This window comes from Colobus angolensis, unplaced genomic scaffold, assembly GCF_000951035.1.
Source record: "Colobus angolensis palliatus isolate OR3802 unplaced genomic scaffold, Cang.pa_1.0 Scaffold49, whole genome shotgun sequence".
NCBI classification, from domain to species: domain Eukaryota; kingdom Metazoa; phylum Chordata; class Mammalia; order Primates; family Cercopithecidae; genus Colobus; species Colobus angolensis.
Window position 1 is genome coordinate 4134297 of NW_012118376.1, and position 8668 is coordinate 4142964.

The following is an 8668-nucleotide window of genomic DNA, read 5'->3' on the forward strand; positions in this document are numbered from 1 at the left end:
AAAAAAGTAACCCGAAGTAACCTGATGTTAACCAAACCACTTTTTGTATTATGCTGTTTCTTTGTTCCTGTTCAAGACACCGTATAAAAAGTAGCCATGCCTAATAGAGCACTCTTTCCAAATTTTCTGATGAGATGCTGCCCTACTCACAAATTGCAAACTTATAAAAAGCCAGTTATCAGTTAGATAAAAGAAGTAAGTTCGGCCGGGCACAATGGCTCACGCGTGTAATTCCAGCACGTTAGGACGCTGAGGTGGGTGGATCACAAGGTCAGGAGATCAAGATCAGCCTGGCCAAGATGGTGAAACCCCATCTCTACTAAAAATGCAAAAATTAGCCGGGCACAGTGGCAGGAGCCAGTAACCCCAGCTACTCGGGAGGCTGAGGCAGGAGAATTGCTTGAACCAGGGCAGCAGAGGTTACAGTGAACCGAGATCAAACCACTGCACTCCAGCCTGGGTGACAAAGTAAGACTCCACCTCAGAAATAAAAGGAAAAAAAGACAGAAGTTCAAGAGATATATTGTACAACATGGTGACTATAGTTAATAACAGTGCATTGTGTTTATACATGTTGCTAAGAGAATAAATGTTAAGTGTTCTCACCAAGCCAAAAAAAAAAATAAGTAAGTACATGCGGTAATGCATATAATTAGCTAAATTTAGCCATTCTACAATTGCAAAACAATGTTACTTAGATGATAGATATATATAATTTTTATTAGTAAGCAAGTAAATCAAGAAAATTAGATCTTTAAGCTAAATTTGTTGAGATTTCATCCTTTGAGAACCCCAAAGGCACTTGCTAATAAACATACTGCATTTTTTCTGAGAGTACACTTCCCAGGAGAGCCAACCTGGGCCGCTAATCTTATACCTACTCATGCAGCAAATGTGTAAAATTGACAAAAGTAAGTTACTTTAACTGTATTTGGTTAATATTGCTGTCTCTTTCTATCTCAACATCTACTCCTTCACTCTTCTCATCATGTTGTGTGGTCGTAGAGAAGCTATGGGCATTTGGAGATTCCGCTAAGTATAAGATGAGTAAGGGATATATTTTATCCGGGTTGGTGGGATACCTTTATCACAGGCACTTCCTGCATAGACAAGTTATGGATAGCTATTCTATTGTGGGAATGGTGTCATGACACAGTGGTGCAAGGGCAGATGTCACAGTGAGATGTGAATGTGTTCTATGGTGTTCGGCACTGGAATTTTCTGGGTTGTGTCAGGGAAGGTTGCTATGTAAGGAGCCAGAAGCATATGTGAAAAATCTTTTCAGCATCAGACATATAAAATAACAAGTAAAAGATATGATTCTCATCAACGCCTAGTTGAAATGAAATTTCTCTTCTGTCAGAGAACATAAAATTCATAATATGCCAGGACAATGAAGACAACTGATGATAAACTGGCCAATGAGTGTCATCAATTCAAAGAATATTTAAGATTAGTTACTATACAAGAAAATTTGAAATGCCCTAAAATCTTATAGTTCGTATATAAAAGAAAATTGCCAGATTTACCAAAATTTAGCAACAATCCTAGATAGTACATGACAGTACCAACAATGAGTAATGAAACGGAACAAATCTTTACTAAGCTATTATAAAATAAATTTTAACCAACCATGATAGAAGATTAAATAATCTTTCTATTCTCGCCAGAGAAAATAATATTACAAAATTATTTTCACATAAAAAATATGATCAAAGATTTTGCAGCCAAAAAATCATAGGGGAGAAAAGTGCTATAGAGGTATTTCAAACAGTTAATTAAATTATGTTACTTTTCTAGATTTTTTTGATGCTTGTGTATTTGTCAGCTTTTTTCGATATTTTCTCTTATTCTAAATAAATTATCACATTTGTATCTGATTGTGCATTATCTTCTGAAAGAGAGACTAAACATTTGACTAATCTTCAGGCACTACAAAATCTAGATCCACCCATGAGAGCAACACTTTGAAAAAAAGATATTATTATTAAACTATTATTACTGTATTAGAGGTCCATAATGGGTAGAGTGTCTTTCAAGACAGAAATCCTTGCAATGAGAAAATCATATGTTCCCAGGGGATGTCTGTGAAGGAAAATAACACAGCATTCTCCTGAATATTAGTGCATGCTGCTGCAGTCTCTATTAGCAGCACAATACTCACTAGACAAATTATTAACATTTCTGATTTAACATCATTTATACATTTGTTTTATTCTTTCAATCATATTTTATAGTCAAAGCATTGTGCAGTAAAGTTCTAACCAGTGCTATTTAACAATTAAGTGTGGATATACAGCCTTGAGAAACTTCCCTAATTGTTCCCATTTTCTTTGCCACTTTCCTATTTCTTTCAAATTTACAATCTTCAGTTCATGTTCAGTAAGTAGAATAATAGAAATATGCCACGAATGTCACTGGGTAAAATGTGAACAAAGCAGAAAAAGCTTAGTGTTTCCCAATGATTATTCACATGAAAAGACAATAGATATAATTCTTATTGGGATCATATGTTTCAGCTCACACATTTGCATATAAACTGGTTCCTATCAAAAAGGATGGCATTGAATTGAAGAGTGTGAATGTACCTTAATATTACTCTAAATAAGAAAATCAGATGTTTCTGATCTCATCATTACAAACAGAAAACAGCTAAGAACAGGAATATGGCAGAAACTGCTGGGTGTCTGTCAACATTCATTCTTCTTCCTTACCAACAGAATTCTAATTTTGAATGTGCACAGCTGATAAGCTACGTTTCCCAGCCTTCCTTGAAGCTAGCAGTGTCTGTGTAACTGAGTTCTGACCAATGAGATGAAAGCACAAGTCACTGGGTGGAGCTCCCAGGAATGCTCTATATATAAAGACAGAAGACTCAGCTAGCAAGCCTTTGCCCTCTGTCATAGGAGAAACAGCCATCTTACAATTCGAAGGCAACAAAAACTGAAGTTCACAAGTGCACAACCTGCATCTATGCAGGCACAGTGGACCATTACTTACCTTCCCTGGGCTGCCTACCTCTAGGCTTCTTGTTAGGTTTAAAATGTAAATCCTTGTTTGTTTAAACCAACTGTAGTCCAGTTGTGTCATACAAACAATTGTAAACAAATTTCCACCTGATACAAGGAGTAAATGAGATCTCTATTTTTATTTTCCTTACTTTGTTTATGAATACCTATTATTCCTAAAAAGCTAAGATATTGACCAGGCACGGTGGCTCACACCTGTAATCCCAGCACTTTGGGAGGCTGAGGCAGGCGGATCACTTGAGGTCAGGAGTTTGACACCTGCCTGGCCAACATGGTGAAAATGAAACCCCGTCTCTACTGAAAATTTAAAAATTAGCTGGGTGTGGTGGTGGGCGCCTGTAATCCCAGCTACTCAGGAAGCTGAGGCAGGAGAACTGCTTGAACCCTGGAGGCGGAGTTTGCAGTGAGCCAAGATCGTACCACTGCACTCCAGCCTGGGTAACAAAAACAAAACGCCACAAAAAAAAAAGAAATAAGTAAATTTAAAAAGCTAAGATATTTAGAGAGTGAATTGAAAGCCTAATGATGGCTGCCCCCAACAAATTTGAGTGACCTGAAAAGAAAGTACGTGAAACAATTAATAAAACAAGGCAGGGGAGTAGAAGAGAGAACAGAGGACGGAATTGAACATGGCATAAAAATACAGGCATACAATACACTCAGGGAGAAGACATATTCCAAGAAACAGAACAAAATTCAGGAACACAAATCTTTCCTGCCCTTAAATAAATTATCCACATTTAAGAAAATATTAAATCTGTGTTTTAAAGGATCACAATCAGATGATAGATGATGGTAGAATTTAATTTTTTAAGTGAGATTGCAGAATTAAGGGGAAAAAAAATATCAAGAGTAAAAACAACATGATTAAGGACCAAGCAATAAGCTAAATGTAGAAAGGAACGTAATCAACATGGCAGAAATCCAAGTCAGTGACTTTTAAGACAGCTTTGGGGAAAATCATACAAGGGAGGAGATAAAAGACAGAGACAAAATCAACCTTATGACAATAATAAATATGAGGGACAAAGAACAGCCAACATGTGGTCTGATGTCACAAAGCAGAGGACAAAAAATAAAGGAACTACCACTTTCAGAAAACTACTACTAATAAATCCTGAAGATTTTCCTAAAAGAAGGAACAGAATTATATTCCTGAAAAATTTAAACATTTCTTCCTGATTAAAAAAAAAAAAAAAGGAAACAGACTCTTAGTGAAGTAGGTGTTGATATAAACCATCAAATGAGGGGGAAGTACCGGATAGGGCTGGTGAAGCTGACAGAGGCTATGTCACTCAGCGTTTCTAGGCCAGAGGAGTTTCCAAGATTTTGCTTCTCTATCCCTCTAAAATAATTATGAAAAACTATGTATCCACTCATATATTGGCAATTCACATCTAAATTCTCCCATTTTAAATTCAAATACATAGTTGCAAAGGATTTGATTTCCGGTATAAGTATTGATATTTTAAAATAATATTAAAAATAAATAAAATAAAACAAAAATAAAGGAATAATGTATCCAAGAAATATATAAATACCAAAGCTATTGATATGTAACACCATTCATTGAAAACCTATATTGTGGAAAGAAGCAGGAAAATGGCAGATAGGAGGCAGGACTAACGTGCAGCTCCCCCTTGGACAGAGCAGCATGTGGAGACTCAATATCACAAAATGTTGCTCCAAGAAATACCACAAGAACATATGAGGAAAGCCGAGAGAATCCACAAACCCTTTGAAAAAAGCAGCTTGCCTCTGCAGGCTCTGTGAGACAGCTGTGAGTGCCTAAATTGTGAGGGGGGAACATCTGTCCCTGAACATACATCCTCACTGGGAAACCTGCAGGTCAAGATGACAGGAGAAGTATTAGACCTTACTTGCAGCTGAGATGAATTTAAAGAGCCAAGCAAAATATAGGAGTAGAGGAAGCAGTGGGAAGAGCCCTGTGGCACTCTGGATCCTCAGGGAAGCCATTTCTGACTTTGTCTCACAGGGGTCCTTGGTGAGGGCTGCCAGTGGAATTAGGAAAAGACCACAGGGAGAAGGGAACTTCTTACTGAACTTTGTAACAATTTTGACCCAATGCAAAGTTGGCTGGACAGAATCTGGGAGAGGAAAAACCAGAAGTGCAGATACCAGCACAGAAGCTATAGCAAGCAGGGAGGCATGAAACCTGAAAGCCCTGCTTGCTTTCTCAGCAGAGAGGCTTGTGGCCTGGTGCAAGTTCTCAGCCCTGCTCTCCAGCTGCCTGGAAATAAACTGAGTGCTATTGGGGAGGCATGGTGAGAATGAGACTGGCCTTTTGGACTGTGTGGGAGCTGGGTGAGGCCTGTCACTCCTGGCTTTCCCCCACTTCCCTGGTGGTGTGTACAAAGCAGCAAAGGCAGTCATAATCCCCCTGGGAACATAACTTCATTGGCCTGAGAACCACAGCCCCATCCCCCACAGTGGCCTCAGCAAGCCCCACTCAAGCAGAGTATGAGCTCAGACAGGCCTAACTCTGTCCCCACCTGATGGTCTTTCACCCACCCTAGTAGCAGAAGACAAAGAACATAATCTCATGGGAGCACTATGGCCCCATCCACCACTTGAGAAACCCAAATACTTATCCAGGAGACCTTAGGGCAAGCTTGTATGCTCCCTATACTACCACAGCTAATGCTTTCTTGAAAGTGACACCTCCTGGCTGGAAGCCAAACAATGCAAAACCAGTACACTAAACAAAACTACAACCTCCACTGGAGCAGGTGCTTGTATCCACAGCTGGGAGACCTGAAGATGGATCACATCAATGGACTCTTTGCAGACACTCCCCAGTACCAGACTGGAGCCCAGTAGCTCTGCTGGGTGACTAGACCCAGAAGAGAAATAATAATCACTGCAGTTTGGCTCTCAGGAAGTCCCATCCCTAGGGGAAGGAGAAGAGCACCACTTCAAGGGAGCACCCCATGGGACAAAAGAATCTGATCAGTAGCCTTTGAGTCCCAAATCTTCCCTCTGACATAGTTTACCCAAATGAGAAGAAACCAGAAAAACAATCCTGTAATATGAAAAAACAAGGTTATTCAACATCCCTAAAAGATCACACTGGCTTACCAGCGATAGACCCAAACCAAGAAGAAATCTCTGAATTGCCAGAAAAAGAATTCAGAAGGTTGATTATTAAGCTAATCAAGGAGGTACCAGAGAAAGGTGAAGTACAACTTAAAGAAATAAAAACATGATGCAGAGTATGAAGGGAAAATCTTCAGCAAAATTTATGGTATATAAATAAAGAACAATTACAACTTCTGGAAATGAAGGACACACTTAAAGAAATGCAAAATGCACTGGAAAGTCTCAGCAATAGAACTGAACAAGTAAAAGAAAGAACTTCAGAGTTTGAAGACAAGACTTCCAAGTTAACCCAATCTGACAAAGGCAAAGTAAAAAGAATACTTAAAAAAAAAAGAAAAAAGCCTCTAAGAAGTTTGGGATTATGTTAAATAACCAAACCTAAGAATAATTGGTGCTCCTGAAGAAGAAGAGAAATCTAAAAGTTTGGAAAACATATTTGAGGGAATAATCCCAAGCAAAAATTCCCCAGCCTTGCTAGAGATTGAGACACCCAAATACAAGAAGCTCAAAGAACATCCAGGAAATTTACCGCAAAAAGATCATTGCCTAGGCACATTGTCATCAGGTTATCTAAAGTCAAGATGAAGGAAAAAAATCTTAAGGGCTGTGAAGCAAAAGCATCAGGTAACTTATAAAGGAAAACTTATCAGATTAACAGCAGATTTCTCAGCAGAAACCCTAAAAGCTAGAAGGGATTGGGGGCCTGTTTTTAGCCTCCTTAAAAAAAAATTACCAACCAAAAATTTTGTATTCAGCAAAACTAGGCTTCATAAATGAAAGAAAGATACAGTCTTTTTACAGACAAACAAATACTGAGAGAATTCATCACTACCAAACCAGTACTACAAGAACTGCTAAAAGGAGCTCTAAGTCTTTCCTCAAAATACACCAAAATAGAACCTCCTCAAAGCATAAATCTCACAGGATTGGTAAACAATACCACAAGGAATAAAAAAACAAGGCATTCAGGCAACAACTAGCACAATGAATAGAATAGTACCTCATATCTCAATACTAACGTGAATGTAAATGGCCTAAATGCTCCACTTAAAAGACACAGAGTGGCAGAATGAATAAGAATTCACCAACCAGGTATCTGCTGTCTTCAAGAGATTCATCTAACACATAAGGACTCACCTAAACTTAAGGTAAAGGGATCAAAAGAGATATTCCATGCAAATGGACACCGAAAGTGAACAGGAGTAGCTGTTCTTATATCAGACAAAACAGACTTTAAAGCAACAACAGTTAAAAAAAGACAAAGAAGGACATTTTATAATGATAAAAGGACTAGTCCAACAAGGGAACATCATAATTCTAAATATATATGCACCTAACATTGGAGCTCCCGAATTTATAAAACAATTACTACTTTAGACCTAGTAAATGAGATAGACAGCAACATAATAATAATAGGGGAATTCAGTACTCCACTGACAGCATTATACAGGTCATCAAGAGAGAAAGTCAACAAAGAAACAATGGACTTAAACCATACCCTAGAACAAATTAACTTAACAGACATTTACAATACATTTTACCCAACAACTGCAGAATATACATTTTACTCATCAGCACACAAAACATTCTCCAAGATAGACCATATTATAGGCCACAAAACAAGTCTCAATAAATTTAAGAAAATTGAAATTGTATCAAGCACTCTCTCAGACCACAGTGGAATAAAACTGGAAATCAACTCCAAAAGGAATCCTCAAAACCATGCAAATATATGGAAATTAAACGACCTGCCCCTGAATGATCATTTGGACAACAGAAAGAAGATGAAAATTCAAAATTTTTTTGAACTGATCAATAATAGTGACACAACCTATCAAAATATCTGGGATACAGCAAAAGTGGTGCTAAGAGGGAAGTATGTAGCATCAAATGCCTACATCAGAAAGTCTGAAAGAACACTAGTAGACAATCTGATGTCATACCTCAAGGAGCTAGAGGAGTAAGAACAAACCAAACCCAAACTCAGCAGAAAAAAAATAACCAAGATCAGAGTAGAACTAAAGGAAACTGATTCAAAAACAAGGATAAATGAAACAAAAAGGTGGCTGTTTGAAAAGATAAACAAAATTGATAGACCATTAATGAGATAAGCCAAGAAAAGAAGAGAGAAGATCCAAATAAGTTCAATTAGAAATGAAACAGGAGATATTACAACTGGTACCACAGAAATATAAAAGACCATTCAAGGCTACCATGAACACCTTTTTGCACACAAACTAGAAAACCTGGAGGAGAGGGATAAATGTCTGGAAAGATATAACCCTCCTAGATTAAACCAGGGAGAAACAGAAACTCCAAACAGACAAATAACAAGCAGTGAGATTGAAATGGAATTTTAAAAATTGCCAACAAAAAAGTCCAGGACCAGATTGATTCACAGCTGAATTCTGTGAGATATTCAAAGAAAAATTGGTACCAATCCTACTGACCCTATTTCACAAGACAGAAAAAGAGGGACTCCTTTCTAAATCATTCTATGAAGCCAGTATCACCCTAAT